This window comes from Schistocerca piceifrons, chromosome 1 (assembly GCF_021461385.2).
Source record: "Schistocerca piceifrons isolate TAMUIC-IGC-003096 chromosome 1, iqSchPice1.1, whole genome shotgun sequence".
NCBI classification, from domain to species: Eukaryota; Metazoa; Arthropoda; class Insecta; order Orthoptera; family Acrididae; genus Schistocerca; species Schistocerca piceifrons.
In genome coordinates, this window is record NC_060138.1 from 88,408,189 (window position 1) to 88,425,264 (window position 17,076).

General features: G+C 46.1%; 1 protein-coding gene across 3 annotated transcripts in view; it reads left to right on the forward strand.

Annotated features, from left to right (window-relative positions):
• Window positions 1–17,076, forward strand: part of LOC124790019 (arfGAP with SH3 domain, ANK repeat and PH domain-containing protein) — a 679,824-nt gene that overhangs the window by 314,072 nt on the left and 348,676 nt on the right. The window lies entirely within an intron of this gene.

Here is a 17,076-nt window from a genome sequence, read left to right on the forward strand (position 1 = left end):
GCGCCGTACGTGCCAGTCTGTTTCGTCGCGCCGTGGGACCAGAACAGGCTGCCAGTGAGTGAAGCGGAGTGGAACGGAATGAAGTGGAGTGCAGTAGTTATCACGTCGCCGCCCACTGCGTCTCTCCGCTAAACGGGAGCGCGATATTCGCAGACATGCGCGATGCCGTATCTAGAGTCTCAGCCAGCCTCCGCCACATTAATTCTCGTCGCATGGCTCGGGGCTGGCCCGTGAGCTTTTGTTCGCGCCCAGATGGCCCGGACCGCCGCCGACGCCTCGGCAATATGTTGTGGAGTCGCCGGCGTTGCCGAAGCCGCCGTCTGTACAGTGAATACGCATCTCGCTGCAAATGTACCGCCAGCATATTCCGGCGCTCTTGTGGTCTGTATCCCGAGGCAGACCGACATGCCGCTCAAGCAACACCTGTGCTAGCGAACTTCCGATCCGCTATAGCTCAGCCGGTGGTAACAGCTGTCGCGGTACGTCACGCAAACGGCGGAGGCGGCGTGGAAAGCAATAAGCAGCCCAGGATTACAACCACATTTTTCCCGCGCCCTTTACGTCTTCCTTGACCAGAGCGATGTATATTATTTACTGCAGGATACGTACAGTACCACAAACACTCTGGTTAATCGCGTTGGTTACAGTATTTTAATTTACTAATAGAATAGTAGCGTGCGTTTTTTCGCATCCGAATAACTGTTGGCATACTTTCAAATTTGTTTGCTTGCTCTCAGCCGGTATGTTCCTTCTTCAGCATAATTTGGAACCAAAATAATCCGAATTGCCTTTCGTTCTCTCTTTTGGCTTTCTTCAGTGTCCCTCTTTTGGATTAAAATGAGTTGGTTTAAAAATGGCTCTGAGCACTATGGGACTTAACTGCTGAGGTCATCAGTCCCCTAGCACTTAGAACTACTCAAACCTAACTAACCCAAGGACATCACACACATCCATGCCCGAGGGAGGATTCGAACCTGCGACCGTAGCAGCAGCGCGGTTCCCGACTGAAGCGCATAGAACCGCTCGGCCACTCTGACAGGCTTAAAATAAGTATTTCAGTTCCATGAAGACACTATGTTTGATTGTGTACCAGTGTCTCAGTTTGATGTATTTTGAGGTGTATTTTTTATTTCAGATATCTTTTGTAAGCCTCGGGGCTTTTTCCCTTTTGTGACAACGAATTTCGTAACCAATGTCTTCCATGCCAGTTTCCTGAATGGTTTCGCGTAAATATTTGAGTTCGGAAACTTTCTCGATTTTGCCCTATTTAGTTTTTAGAATTTTGAGTGACAGGTAGTTGCTAGGCATGTATTTCTTTTCCTTTGAAATCATATTTGTAGCATTACTCTTCCTGTTGTTTTTTTATAAATTTCTTTTTTTGCGATATTTCATTATCCTGACATGTAATAACCAGGTCACCTCCAAAAGCATAGTCTTTGTAATAAGTCCTCCCGTTTTCATTGATTAATCAGTTTTACAGTTTCAGTTTTCGCTACTCCTGGATTACTTTTCCGAACTCACAGTTGAAAAGTAATGCAGAGACTGCAACACCTAGTCTCACCCTTGTTTCAATTTCAGAATTTTCCTAATTTATTCCAAGAATTTTATATATGTGTACATGAAGTGCCACATGTGTAATGGAGATAACAGAAGGGAGGTGACAGTAAACCTACGTCATCAGTGCATTTCACTACAGTCTCGAATCAAGCGGTTTGTCTACGCCGTTAATTCTGTCACTAATGCCTCGGAGTGTCGTTTCGAGCTTAAACTGCGCGCGCGGTGTCACTTGACGACAAGAATTAGAAGCATGGAATGTTGTCCAGTGAATAGGCGTAAAGTAGAATGATGTCATTCGAGCATTTGGCCGCTGCTGTGGGAGACAAGTGAGTGACAATGTGTCTCGTAGTGGTCGATGGAGGACAACAACGCCTGCTGACGATCGCTGCCTCCAAGTATTAGCCCAAAGCTACACCCCTGATAATCATACATACATAATTGATATACTGTATAAATATTATTATAAACGTGATCAATGGCACCGAGAGATAATCAGCAGGACGCTCGAGGATACAATTTATGTACTACTAATATATAGTTATCAGTCAGAACATTACGACAGCCGATGCAGTATCGATATAAGCCCGTCAAGGCGATAGCAGCGCCACCTGGCGAGGAATGACAGCTAGTCAGACACACGCACGGTGCATGTAGTGTCAGTGACCATGCTGCAAGCGTGTAGAGCGGGGAAGGCCCGCGATCTATCTCAGATTGTGATGGCACGGAGGCTCGGCACAAGCATTTCGGAAACTGCAAGACTTGTCGGCTGTTTGACGAGTGCTGTGGTGAGTGTCTTCAACACGTGGCGAAATCAAGGTGGAACCACGTGCAGACGTCGTGGGTTGGGCGGCCACCTCTCATCACAGGTGTCGGACGTCGTAGGCTGGGCAGACTGGTAAAACAAGACACGCGGCGAAGTGTGGCGGAACTAACATCAGACTGTATTGCTGCGAAGAGTACAAGCGTATTTGAACGCACAGGGTACCGATTATTCGTAAAGATGGGTCTCCGTAGCCGACGACCCATGCATGTGCAAATATTAACACCACGACATCGGCAACTACGACTGAAGTGGCACGTGACCACCGGCACTGACCGTTGGCACTGTGGCAGAGAGTTGCAAGGTCTGATGAATCCCGATACTCTCTTCATCATGCCGATGGGAGAATGCAAATCTGTCGTCTTCCAGGAGAACGGCTCCTTGACGCCTGTATTGCGGAATGCAGACAAGCTGGCGGCGGCGCAATTATGCTTTGGGGAACATTGACGTGGACATCCATGGGTCCAGTGGAGCTCGTGCAAGAAGTATCGTACACTGGTTGCAGATCACGTACACTCCTTCATGACGATCGTGTTTCCCGACGCCAGTGGCATTTTTCAGCAAGATAATGCGCCGTGTCATGAGGTCAGAAGTGTGATGGAATGGTTCGAGTAACACAGTGGCTGCATCAAATTGAATCGCTGGACCTCCCACTTGCCAGTTCTGAACCCACTCGAACATGTGTGGGATGGTGTTGAACGTGGTGTCAGAATTATCGCACGCCCCATCCCCCTCCACCACCCCCTTCCGCCCAGAATTGACGGGAATTAGGTGATTTGATTTGTGTGTGCAGATATAATGGCAAGTCCCTCCAGCGACCGACTAAGGCCTCTGCTTCCGTGCCAAGACACGGCTCCGCTGGACATACCGGCTGTTTGGTAGGTGGTCGGAATGTTCTGGCTGATGAGTGCATACGACCACTTGAAAATGTCAAACACGTCGAACGAGCTCATCGTGATATATATATAATGAGTTAATAAAGTCTCGATAAAAAAGCAGCAGAAACGTGGAAGAATTCATATAATATGTCGTTCTTCGACCTCATATACGCTGTGGACCCATCACAAAGAAAAGAACAGGTTTTCTCACTACAGCGAATCTGCATTTTATACCTCTTTACTTCGACCATCATCAGTTATTTTGCTGCCGAAATAACAGAACGCAACTACTACTCTTAGTATCTTGTTTCCGAACGTAATCAGTCGGCATCGTCTGATTTAATTCGACTACATTCTATTATCCTTGTTTTTATTTTGTTGACATTCATCTTATAACTTGTTTTCAGTATCGTATCCATTCAGTTTAGCTGCTCTTCTAAGTCCCTTAGCGTCTCTTACAGAATTTCAGTCCCATCGGCAAACCTTAAAAGTTTTTATTTGTTCTTCTAGAGCTTTAATTCCGTTCCCAAATTTCCACTTGCTTCCCTTGACTGCTTGCTTTTCTACACATTGAGTAAGGTTGGCGATGGGCTATAACCCTGTTTCACTCCCTTCTCAACCATATGTTTATGGAAGATGTACAGGAGGTCCATAATTAAAGTTCAAATTTCAAAACGGTCTAGAAAGAGAACTACAGCTCCGAATGACGTCAGCATATTGTTGACGGAGGGGGGAAATGTCATGGAATTAGACAAAACTTCACAAAAAATGTAGCAGTAGATGGCGCTGTCTGCATCTTAACGGAAATGGGGTCAGCTATAAATAACGGATGAATCGCAATACGACAGCTATGGTTTGAGCTGCACATTGCACCATCCGTGCTCTTCAATGAGCATGACTGCACAAAGTTTGGCAGTGAACAGTTGTGGCACTGTTAGCAAGGTAACCACAGCCATCACGGCAAGATAGTACCATATCGGATAGAAAAAATCAGTTTTTAATTGTCCTGGGGCAAAAAACGCATAAAAATGGCATCGGTTTTTAACTGTAGCTAGACTGGCGCAAGATATGTTCAATATGCTGTCCACCGTTTCCTGCCAGAAGTTGAAATCGAGAAACAGCATGTTCCACAACAGATCGGAATGTCTCGGGGGTCACGTCCAGAATGCGTTGCGCAATGCGTGTCTTCAATTCAGCTACTTTACATTCGTAAATGGAGCACTGAACACATCATCTTTGAAACAACCCGACAGCCAGAAGTCACCTGGATTATGATCAGGTGATCCGGACGGCCAGGCTGTAGGGCAATGACGGCTGCTAATTCTGTGATTTCCCATATACCTCTGCATCAGCCGTTCACTGGTTGTGCAATGTGTGGAGGAGCGCCATCTTGAATAAAAATGATCCTACCCGCATATCCACGCTGTTGAAGGGCTGGAATGACTTTGGTGCGAAATAGCGTTTACGAGTGAGGGAACAGATAACAGGACCCGCAGGACTCATTTCTTCCAAAGAATCAAAGAATACGGCCGTACGATAAAAGATGCCGTCAACCCGCACCACACGTCACATTTGCCGATTGAAGTAGTACTGGATGATGTGCGTACTGACGTGTCCTTGGAGACTGAAAAGGGCTTTGTCTGTCCACAGAATGTTCCGTGGCCATTCGTTGTCCACTTCCATGCGAGCAAGAAATTCCAGCGAGCGATTCTGCTGCTGGCAACTCAGCAGGAGGGATCTTCTGAACATGGTTGATTTTCTATGGATAGCGGTGTGGGATGTTTCGCAGAATTTGATACACGGCGCTTGTAGGAATTTCCAATGTTCGGGCAATTCCCCGTGCGCTGTATGTTTGTACGCCGCCGCTCGACGCCTCCTGCCATGCTGTGGCTACTTCTTCAGCAGACGTCGGATCAACTGCTTTCCTCCCTCTGCCAGATTCCACTTCAAAAAAATCCGTCTGCTCGAATTTTGTAATCATTTTTTCCAGACTCTTAGCAGACATCGTACCAATGCTTGTTTTCGTACCGTTGAGTATCGTCTGTCGGTCTACTGGCGGACAATCGCTGTTCTTGTAAAAGAGCCTTACCGGCTGCGCGCGGTCCTTCATGGAGACACTGTCATGTTGGGCGTATCGGACGCAAACTGAGGAACAGATGTGCTGTGTGGAGCGCGTCCGTTGGGGTGCATATTCTGACGCATACAGCGCCATGTGTTGGTCACATTTTCGTTAAATTTTTTTTTTTCGATGACGTTTCCCCCTGCGCCAGTAATGTTGTTGTTGTTGTTGTGGTCTTCAGTCCTGAGACTGGTTTGATGCAGCTCTCCATGCTACTCTATCCTGTGCAAGCTTTTTCATCTCCCAGTACCAACTGCAACCTACATCCTTCTGAATCTGCTTAGTGTATTCATCTCTTGGTCTCCCTCTACGATTTTTACCCTCCACGCTGTCCTCCAATACTAAATTGGTGAGCCCTTGATGCCTCAGAACATGTCCTACCAATCGATCCCTTCTTCTGGTCAAGTTGTGCCACAAACTTCTCTTCTCCCCAATCCTATTCAATACTTCCTCATTAGTTATGTGATCTACCCATCTAATCTTCAGCATTCTTCTGTAGCACCACATTTCGAAAGCTTCTATTCTCTTCTTGTCCAAACTATTTATCGTCCATGTTTCACTTCCATACATGGCTATACTCCATACGAATACTTTCAGAAATGACTTCCTGACACTTAAATCAATACTGGATGTTAACAAATTTCTCTTCTTCAGAAACGCTTTCCTAGCCATTGCCAGCCTACATTTTATATCCTCTCTACTTCGACCATCATCAGTTATTTTGCTCCCCAATAGCAAAACTCCTTTACTACTTTAAGTGTCCTTTACTACTTCCTAATCTAATTCCCTCAGCATCGCCCGACTTAATTCGACTACATTCCATTATCCTCGTTTTGCTTTTGTTGATGTTCATCTTATACCCTCCTTTCAAGACACGGTCCATTCCGTTCAACTGCTCTTCCAAGTCCTTTGCTATCTCTGACAGAATTACAATGTCATCGGCGAACCTCAAAGTTTTTATTTCTTCTCCATGAATTTTAATACCTACTCCGAATTTTTCTTTTGTTTCCTTTACTGCTTGCTCAATATACAGATTGAACAACATCGGGGAGAGGCTACAACCCTGTCTTACTCCCTTCCCAACCACTGCTTCCCTTTCATGCCCCTCGACTCTTATAACTGCCATCTGGTTTCTGTACAAATTGTAAATAGCCTTTCGCTCCCTGTATTTCACCCCTGCCACCTTTAGAATTTGAAAGAGAGTATTCCAGTCAACATTGTCAAAAGCTTTCTCTAAGTCTACAAATGCTAGAAACGTAGGTTTGCCTTTCCTTAATCTTTCTTCTAAGATAAGTCGTAAGGTCAGTATTGCCTCACGTGTTCCAGTGTTTCTACGGAATCCAAACTGATCTTCCCCGAGGTTGGCTTCTACTAGTTTTTGCATTCGTCTGTAAAGAATTCGTGTTAGTATTTTGCAGCTGTGACTTATTAAACTGATACGCTGTTCAAATTCGTCATCATTCTGAGCAGTGGTTCTGTTTCTACGGCGTTTTGAAACTGGAACTTTAGTGATGAACACCCTGTATACCATTTGAAAACACGTTGGTAACGCGACCGCTTTTACAAGTACTTGACTAGGCATGATGCAGTACATTACTTATTTTGCAGTTCGACGCATAACACCGAAAGAAATTGCTCATATAGTTGACTGGTTCTCTTCAGCGGGACACAGTACGGCCTCCTCCGATTCGACTGTGCGGTGTCTCCTTCGAGCACCACAGTCACTCCTGCTGACAATGAAGACACTTTTTCTCGAAGCGGGTGCGTAATAGCTCCGAAACGGGTGTGCGATGGAGCCTGACGTTGTGGATAACGATCTGGATAAAGGCGACGAGCAGCTCTTCCGTTACAGTGTGTTTCGCCATTCAGGAGGATCATGTCGTTGAATTCTGCAAATGTGTATCCAACCATGTTGCTCTTAACACTCGCTGACACGTGAATAAGGCTCGCACCAGGTCAGAGAGGTAGGTTGGACGCCAAATGACATCAGCTGATGCGACGTGACCATCGCCAACCATGACTAACCTGTTGCGTACCTACGTAGCAAAAACATGTTTTCGAAGGGCTGTAGCACGGAAACAAGAAGTTTCCGGACACAGTTTTTTTTTTCCTTCATTGGATTTCAATCCCCCCCCCCCTCTCCCCTGGCAGCAGCGTAATATGCTGTTCTACAGCCTACAGAAAAGTCAAAAAACATAATGAGAGTAGAAACAAACTAAAGAAACAGGCGATAAAACGGTGACATTGTAAAAAACTGTAAAATGGCGGTAAGGTGTGGAATTTAAAATATAAAACACTGCGGTGACGATGCGGAAGAAAAAGTAGACGGCACAATTAAAAAACACGGCGACAGTCTGGTTTCTGTTCGCACGAGACAAAAACCCAACTATCGACAGTATGGCGGCTGTTCGCAACACTGACAGGGGACGCACAACACTGAACACTCACTTATAAGAGCACTATACAGTTGACACGGCGGCAGATTGGGGGGGGGGGGGGGGGAAAGACCCGGACCTATGACGGTGGAGCATAGGTTCGTATTCAAAATATTATGTACTCACTCTCCGGTACAAGTTTGTAACGGGAATTTCCAAACACTCTGTGTAAATAATCGAGGAGGCGGGGTGCAGGTGTTGTTCTGAGATGACGAGGTTGGCAGATGAGAGGAAATGGCAGTGGTCTGCATCAGATCAGTCAGGAGAGTGTTGACAAAAAGCCACTGTGCGTAGAGAGCGCTGGTAGCTACTGGCTGGCGGCAGGCGAGAGTGGTGGCCGCTGGTGAGCGAAGAGGTCGCGCCGCGGCCTTGGCGCGGCCTTGCCCGCCTCTCCAGTCTGCGTGCGTGACGTGGGCTGCGCCGAGCCGCCGCTATAGACTGCGCTGCGCTGACCCTGCTGGCAGTGCTGCTGGTACCACGACACCGTCGCGTGAATGTAACGAGCACAGGAGGGCGCGGGATGTCCGTGGCGTACCGCTGTGTTGTCAGACTTCCCTCAGTCAGTACCAGCCGTGACATCATGTCTTACCCTATAGCTCCCAACATCATAATGCCAGGATTAACGTCGCAGTCTCTCTTCAAAAGATAGGAAGAATGGGGCGTCTTCCTAGGTCGCCGCTATACTCTCCGACGGTGGTCATCCAGGGTAGTACAGAACCCTGATTCCTCGTTCAGTATTTGTGTAGGACTTCGTACATAATGGTAAGGAGAGGTGGGCTACACAGTGATGTAGCAGCCGAGCTGGACAGGAGCAGAATGATTAGCGAACAAGTAATCACAACAAACAGAAGAACCACTTTGCTTGTATTCTTGCAAGTGTGTGAAGACTCATTACAAATAATGCAGCAAGAATTAGAGTCAAGCACATACAATAGTAACTAGGATGAGGCTCACTGCACTAAGCACGAACGATGGTGTCATAGCGATGAGGCCTAAGTGCAAGTGGGCTGCGTCGCTGCCGCCGGCGCTCGTAGTCCAGAGCCTCTGGGGGCGTGGCTCAGCGGGTGTGCACCATTGGGTCCGCCGGACCCCGCGCGATCTCTATGGCCGTCAGATGGAAACTTGCAATCCCACTGTCAACTGTGACGCCCGTGGGGTGGTACGGATACGCGATACCACACAACACAGTGCAACCCCATTCATCACCAGACCACGCATTCTGGTCAGGGCATTGCTCCAGAGACAGCTGAATGTGTTGTGGTGTTAACGACAGCCTACAGATGGGACACTGATTCCCATTGTCCACCTGGTGCTGGTCTCCAACGAATGGTGCAGCGTGGCGCACCATGTTGCAGGTTGTCTATTACTTGTTATTGGACCTAAGGAGCAGATGTGAAGAGGCTACAATGTGCTTGGTGCACAATAGAGTGATTCTCCCTCGTGCTGGTCACACTTGGTCGGCCAAAACCGTGACAACAGTATGCCTGACACTTCCCATGCCGTCCAACATTGGACCATACCACATCCGAACGCCTCACAAATCTGGATATGCACGATTCGACCAACTGGCCAAATGGCCTACAGTGACGTCCCGAGCAAACTCTGTCACTTATTAATAACGCTGTCTCACACTAATATGCTGTATCTGTGTCTCCTCCAGAGTGATCACTCAATAAATCACACTGTTCACGCGCCGGCCGCGGCGGCCGAGCGGTTCTAGGCGCTTCAGTCCGGAACCGCGCTGCTGCTACGGCCACAGGTTCGAATCCTGCCTCGGGCGTGGATGTGTGTGATGTCTTTAGGTTAGTTAGGTTTATGTAGTTCTATGTTCTAGGGGACTGATGACTTCAGATGTTAAGTCCCACAGTGAGAGCCATTTGAACACTGTTCACACGTCATATGCACAGTATCAGGCCTGGTAACAACACTAAACACGGACAACGCTACCACACTCTGGTGGGTATTGTATCTATCACACAGACTTGCAACTCTATAATCATTTACGTATCGACGGATGATGTGTAAGTATACGAAGTTACATTGGCCTACGACCATGTCTTCTGGTGGTTTTCTTGTCACACCTTGTATAGTTAATGATTTAAAATGGTATTATTAGATTAATGCGGTTTTATGTGGCAGGTAATCTCGTGGTCGTGCGGTAGCGTTCTCGCTTCCCACGCCCGGGTTCCCGGGTTCGATTCCCGGCGGGGTCAGGGATTTTCTCTGCCTCCTGATGGCTGGGTGTTGTGTGCTGTCCTTAGGTTAGTTAGGTTTAAGTAGTTCTAAGTTCTAGGGGACTTATGACCACAGCAGTTGAGTCCCATAGTGCTCAGAGCCATTTGAACCATTTTTTTTATGTGGCAGGTAAAGTGACCCACATCACACAGTGTTGCTAGCTCATTTTCGACGAATCAGCGCTACCAGTTTTGCTTCCACTTATTGACACAGTTTCGAAGTGCACATGTAGTTAACGCCGCAGCCACTGTTCCGCGCTGCTCCTGTGTCAGGTGACCACACTGATACTGCCAATACATGCTTCGTTTGCTCGCCATCTGCTACGACAGTAACAAAGACAGCTGATAGACAGCACACTGCTCGCAAACTCAGATTCGCTCGCTTGTTAAACGGACCCGCTGACAAGCTCTACTCCACAATAACGATATAACTGTGACACATGTCAATTATCGCTTATGGCTGTCAGATTTTATGCACCAGTGTGCGTTCAACATTAGATAGCCCCGCAACACAGTACAGAGCGTACAGAGCGGTATCGCATCCACGTCACAACAGATGTTCAAAGTGGCCTCCAGGGGACGCATGCACGCGTTCCACACGTCGCATAGTGGACTGCTGGATTCTTTCGCACGTTCCGGTGCAAAAACCGTGAACAAAATCCTTCCCGTAGGGGAAAATCCGCGGGCCACTTGCCTGGAGCTTGTACCAGGGTTCGTCTCAGTATCCTGTAGAACTCAGTCCTCCATACCTGGTGTACGCACAGTCCGCCGCCTCCCTGCACGTTCATCTGTCTGAACGGACCCATGATCACACAAACGCCCAAGGGCTTGTAATGTTGTGTGATGTGGTAGCCCTTGGAAATGGACATCTTAGCACGACAATTGGCGTTCTGTAACCTCAGTTTTCACCCTTTAGCACTGACTATTCGTAATACCCATATTTTGGTATGATGCCCGATTACAACACCATTTTGAGCAGAGTTTCATAAAATTAGAATTAACGGGAGAATAGTGGTGATTTTTTGTAGTATTCAACCTCTTAACAACTTCTCTAGAAAAGCAGCTGATGGTGGACGGAAACAGTTTGCTTTTATCTATCTATTTAATTTCCTATTTTGATTCTACGATCTTGAAACTGAGAGTCAAAATTTTTCAATCTATGTTCCATTTCTACGTTTATTACAGGAAATAACAGGAATAAAAACTGTAAATCAGTTATTTTATAAACCGGTTATCTTGCGCAGTTTTAACAGTCAGGTTAAGCCGACGTGGAAGAAAACACACACAACCGAAAGCCGGTTGCTTCAGCAATAGCCGCCATGCTTAGCAGAAGGAGCTGCCTCGAATTTATTCTTTTTTGCTTACTGTTGGAGGGGTGCCACTCCAGTGACTGCCGTTTTGCTTCTGGTTCAATGTGCTGCACCCGGGTTTCGTCATATGTAACGATCCGTGGCTTCAAACTGCTCCAACAGTTCGAATGCAGTATCTTTCCTTCGAATCTTGCAGTCTGTTGTAAGCAATCGTGGGCACGTCTCGAGTACCCCTTTGAAGATCCAAGAGTCTGAATCATTCTATTGCTTACCGATAGCTGTGGCTCTGAGCACTATGGGACTTAACATCTGTGGTCATCAGTCCCCTAGAACTTAGAACTACTTAAACCTAACTAACCTAAGGACATCACACACATCCATGCCCGAGGCAGGATTCGAACCTGCGACCGTAGCGGTCACGCGGTTCTAGACTGATGCGCCTTTAACCGCACGGCCACAACGGCCGGCTTACCGATAGCTGTAGAGACATTTGTCGAGTTGTGATGCGCCGGTCTGCAAGAACAATGGCATCCGCGCCGTTCACCGTGTCGGGAGTAGTGACTGCGACGGGGCGTCCCGAACGTGTTACCATGGGCCTCAGTTTCTGCACTTTCTGACGCTTTAACTCTCATCACCCATCGGCCAACAGGACCCCTGTCGACGGCATCAATACCATTCGCTGCATACAGGCGTACATGGATGTTCGCCCGGTTTCTTTTTTTCCGCAACCAAGAACTCAGTGACTCCACGTTGCTTATGACACGTTTCTTGTGGAGACGCCATACTGAAGGTTCTCTACGCCTCTGCCATTTGTCGGCATCGTTCAAAACTTGGCACTCGGGCAGAAGAAACTTGAAATTTGAGGCACCTAAAAGGGCGTTTTCCTGTACACATCAACGGCTGTGAAGGAAGTTGTGGCATTATTTATTGCACTGTTCTCGTATATCGGAACTGCAGCTTCGACCATAACTCATTTTCGAGGAAGTAGTCTACAACGATCATCAGAGGTAAGACGAATCCTGCGCTCGCCAGTCAAGAGAACGCGGCATCATCCATCCAGGTTACTCCCGCGCAGCGATCCGGAGGACTGCTGTTCTTCGTAATTGACGGCCAGAGTAGAGTCAGAAGCGTATTGTAAGATTTTATATGTCCCTGCCTCCAAAAAGGCAGCGCGCAGTTCTGGAGCATTCGACTAGTGATGACTGCAAATCATGGTTTGTTGGTAGCTGTCGAAACTGATGTTGTTGATTTCAAGAGATGAGTAAAAAGCAGATCTGCAACGTTTTTTTTTCTCACCATAGCGGCTGAATGTTCGAGTGACGACGCTGTGCTGTATGCCAGTTCTGCGGGCAGCTTGCCAGTATGTCAGCCCTCCACGCTGTACAGCGACTATGCGCGCGCAGTGTAACCCTGAAACGATCCGACGAAACGTTGACAGACTGAACGGTGTTCACAAGCCGCGTTGTCCCGCTTACGATTGGACACACTGCGTCCTCTTCCGGGCTGCACTGAGAATGCAGAATTTAATTTTGTCCCCAGTATAAAGGTGCTGATTTCTTGGGGTCATAAGACTTATGCGAAAGACGTATCCGATCGAGCAATAAGCAAGTCAGTAGGAGGGGTGCAAAACTATTCCGAGCAGTTCAGTTCGCTAGTGCAACTCCTGAAGTAGGCTACCGAGGGCAAATATTGCATGCGTCGATGCGAGGGGATGCTTGTGTTTGCGACATGTCAGCCACGTCTAAGTCATTTGTTTGTCGGTATGCTCGAGATACTATATTACTTTTAAACTTGCAGAGGGTGTCCCACCACAACGCTTTGGAGTGGCGCGTGCATCCCAACATTATTAATAGGTTTTGTGATTAATTACATTTTGCATCGCTAAATTGGTTTTGTGATTATTTACATTTTGTACTGCTAGAGAAAAGTGAATACAGTACGCCTTCCTGCTAGTATGTTCGCCTTCCGACAGGCACATTGTTCCATTTGGCAGAGAGCTTCGCTTTCCTCTGCGCGCAGAATTCCTTCATGCATTTTGAGTGGGTCTGTCTGCACTCCCCTATCGATTGGGAACCGCGTCGTGTTTTCGATCGTTCGTTTCGAGTTACACCGTCTGCCACCAGGTGTGTTTGTGGATGACATCTCTCTCGGAACCTCCTTCGGGCTTGATTTCTAATGTTTAGTGCTTGGAAACAAGGACACTGTGCTTTTAGATTTTACCTCGAAAAAGTTCTTCTTATTCTTCATCCGTCTGTCTACAGTTCATTGTCAACCTTGGCTTTGTCAACAGTTCTCCACCAGTTGCAGCGATCCAACGGCCGACCTTTCCTTTCCCTTCATTTTCTGCAGGTTCTCCATGACTCTGTCTACCATGCCACTTTAGTCGGCGTGTTACCGCCGGTTTGTTTGACATGACCATTAAATTGTACCATTCTTTTGCGATTCGCTTGTGTAAGGTTTTCTGCTTTATTCTAAACTTGTTTGCTGCATTAGTTATGAACAGCACTGCTGCAACTGGATTCCAGAAGTCCTTTGATGATTTCCTTTAATCCAGTTCCATTCAGTACCTCCTCATTAGTTATTGGATCTATCCATCTAATTTTTACCATTCTTCTGTAGCAACACGTTTCGAAATCTTCTCTTATTGTCTGAACCGTCCTCTTTTCACTTCCCTACAAGGCTACGCTCCAGACAAATACCTCCTTCAGAAAACACTTCCTAACAATGTTATATTCTATTTCAAAAAATACTATTTTTCAGAAATGATTGTATTTAATTTACGTATTACACTTTTCACACCGAGCGCACACCGCCCCCCTCCTCCCCTCCGCCCCTGCTCCAGCTGACGCACACCGCGCTTGCACCTTTCACTTTATTACTCAATTATTCGTACAAAAAGTCAATTAAACATATCGTAGTGTTTTTTCCTTGAAAATATAAGTATTCAGTATGAACGTTCGTCAAGTGCATCGTGTAAAATGTTAATTGCACCCACTAGATTTTTTTAAAGTTATCTCGGCTCCAGAAGGTCGCAGAAATTTTGTTTTGGTTTAAATTCGTGAAGTTATTTTCGTGAAATAAAAATTGAGATAGTTTAAAAACCACACACAACAAAAGTGCAAGTTTTCCGCAGTCATTTTTTAATCCTTACCATTAATAAAATCGTGAAACAGTATTCAATAGCACGGTAGCACAATTCTTTGCAAAGTAAATACGCCTAAAACCGTTACTGTAGGGCCATCCGCTGAGAGGATGTAGCCAACTATGGAGGCTGCTTTTTTTTCTTCAGAAAGTCGCTACATCTCTAAAAATACTTATATTTTTTAATTTTTGAAACAAGCACGTTTTTGACTTACCGCGGGCTATACTCACAATAAACAGCATATAGGGGAACGTGAATGTTGACGAATTATAGAGAAACTGATTTTTAACGGCTTTTTGCTGTACCTTGAAACGCAAATCGATTCTTATAAAAAAGTAGACAATAGATCTTTTTAAGCCCAACGACTTCCTCATTTAACATTTTCCAATCGGAGCCACAGTTTATTACTTACTTAACAAGAACGTTTGTTTGCAGATTTTCGATTTTTTATTTTTTTATTTTTTTTTTTTTTTGTTCTCAGGTAATAATTTTTGCAGTCGCTTCTACATAATGCTTGGACGATAACTAAAATTGCCTCAGACTGCTATTTTGTTGACTCCAAGGTAGTGGAGGTTAGAACATGCTGTAAGCTAATGTGGTTGCATACTTGTACGTCAATCTCCACGAGCGTTGTACGTCAATCTCCACGAGTGATCAGCATCAAGAGGGCGAGACGGGATACGGGCCTCTGATAGTTTTATTACATAGCCGGAGTGCCTCCATCCGCTGCTTCTTTGCAGTGGCGGTGGGTGTGTCTTCCAGACTCTGAGAGCGTAACGCGTTGATGTAACCAATAATAATACACCAGATTTTACAGGTAAACGTTCCTGCATCGTATGAATTAAAAAAAGTCTTTGAATGTTTTCATTCTGTAAATAACAACACGACTGATACACTAGTTGGAATAGACGCCTTCGCTTAGCAGCAAATAGTTTTGCTGTTGTCGTTGTGAGGGGCCGCGTCTCCGCCCCTAGTCGCCATCCTTTTCTGTCTTGACTTTCCCAAACGTTTATATTCCTTGGTTCCACTGCCTACTCTACACCATTTTGCTAGGAGCGTCGTGGGCGACCTCTTTTCTTCCGCTGGGATGGTACCCATCGTACTATCCTGTTTGGTATCGTACTATCCTGTTTGGTATCTTGTCTTCATTCATCCTGTTCACTTGCCCAAAACCCAACAGCTGTTTTTGTTGGATGTCGTCACAGATGTCCCTATCCAGTTTCATCCTTTGTCGGATTATGTCGTTTCCTATCCTATCCATCATAGCACAGCTTGAGCGTCGTCTTAAGCAGTCCATCTCAGTGGCAAGCAGTTCATCCTTGTTTTCCCTTAGCTAACGTCCACTACTTCTGTTCCGTACAAAATAACACTCCAGATTATATTCTTATACATTCTCTTCTCATCTTTTTCTTCATAGCCCTTATTACTGCCCTTTATTAATCCTATTAGTGACATCATTGCTTGTGCCCTATTTATGAAAGAATACTACGCGTTGCCTTTTCCACACCTACTATTACTTCTCCATCTATACCAAAATTATTTAATTTTACCTTTCCAACAGCCAACAACTCACACTTAGTTACGCTTTTTATCTTATAGTTCAGATCATCTTCATCTTTTGTTAGTATAACTTAGTCAACAGCAAAGTGCAGGCTAAATACAGGGTGACAATTATTGAACTATATGAAAAGAAACGTAAATTAGTAACAAACAACCGCGTCCACACACTTAATTCAACATGTAAACGTCACTACAGATATTCGTATTTAGGTTATGACATGTTAGATATGCCTGCCATCATTTGGTGATGATGTGGCGCAGACGAATAGCGGAATTCTGCATGACCCGCTGAAGTATCGGAACGTCGATGCTGTCGATGACCTCCTGAATGGCTGTTTACAGCTCAGCTAAGGTTTTCTGGTTATTGCTGTAGCCCTTGTCTTTAATGTAGCCCCACAAATAGGAGTCACATGTGTTCAGACCCGGAGAATGTGGCGGCCTATCGAGGTCCATGCCAGTGACCTGCGGGAATCCCAGAGCGAGAATGCGGTCCCCAAAGTGTTCAAGGACGTCAAACACTCTCTTGCTTCGATGGGGTCGAGCTCCGTCTTGCACGAACCACATCTCGTTGAAATCAGGGTCACTTTTGATGATGGTGATGAAATCATCTTCCAAAACGTTCACGTACCGTTCGGTAGTCACCGTGCCGCCAAGGAATATCGCACCAATTATTCCGTGACGACATTGCACACCACGCAGTCACCTGTTAGGGTGGAGAGACTTCTCGATCGCTAAATGCCTATTCTCGGTCCCCCAAACGCACCAATTTTGCTTATTGACGAACCCATCGAAATGAAAGTGGGCTTCGTCACTAAACCAAATCGTGTTCACATCAAAATCCTGTTCGTCAGTTCTGTGGACAATAGTGTTGGCGGAACAAAAGCGCTGTTCCTTGACCCTGGGGCTTAATGGCTGATGGGTTTAAATTTTGTACGGGAAGAGGTGCATGTCTTCAACAACAATTTGTCGCAGTGTCTCCCGGTTGAGTTTGGTTGGGTTGATCTGGGGGAAGAGACCAAAC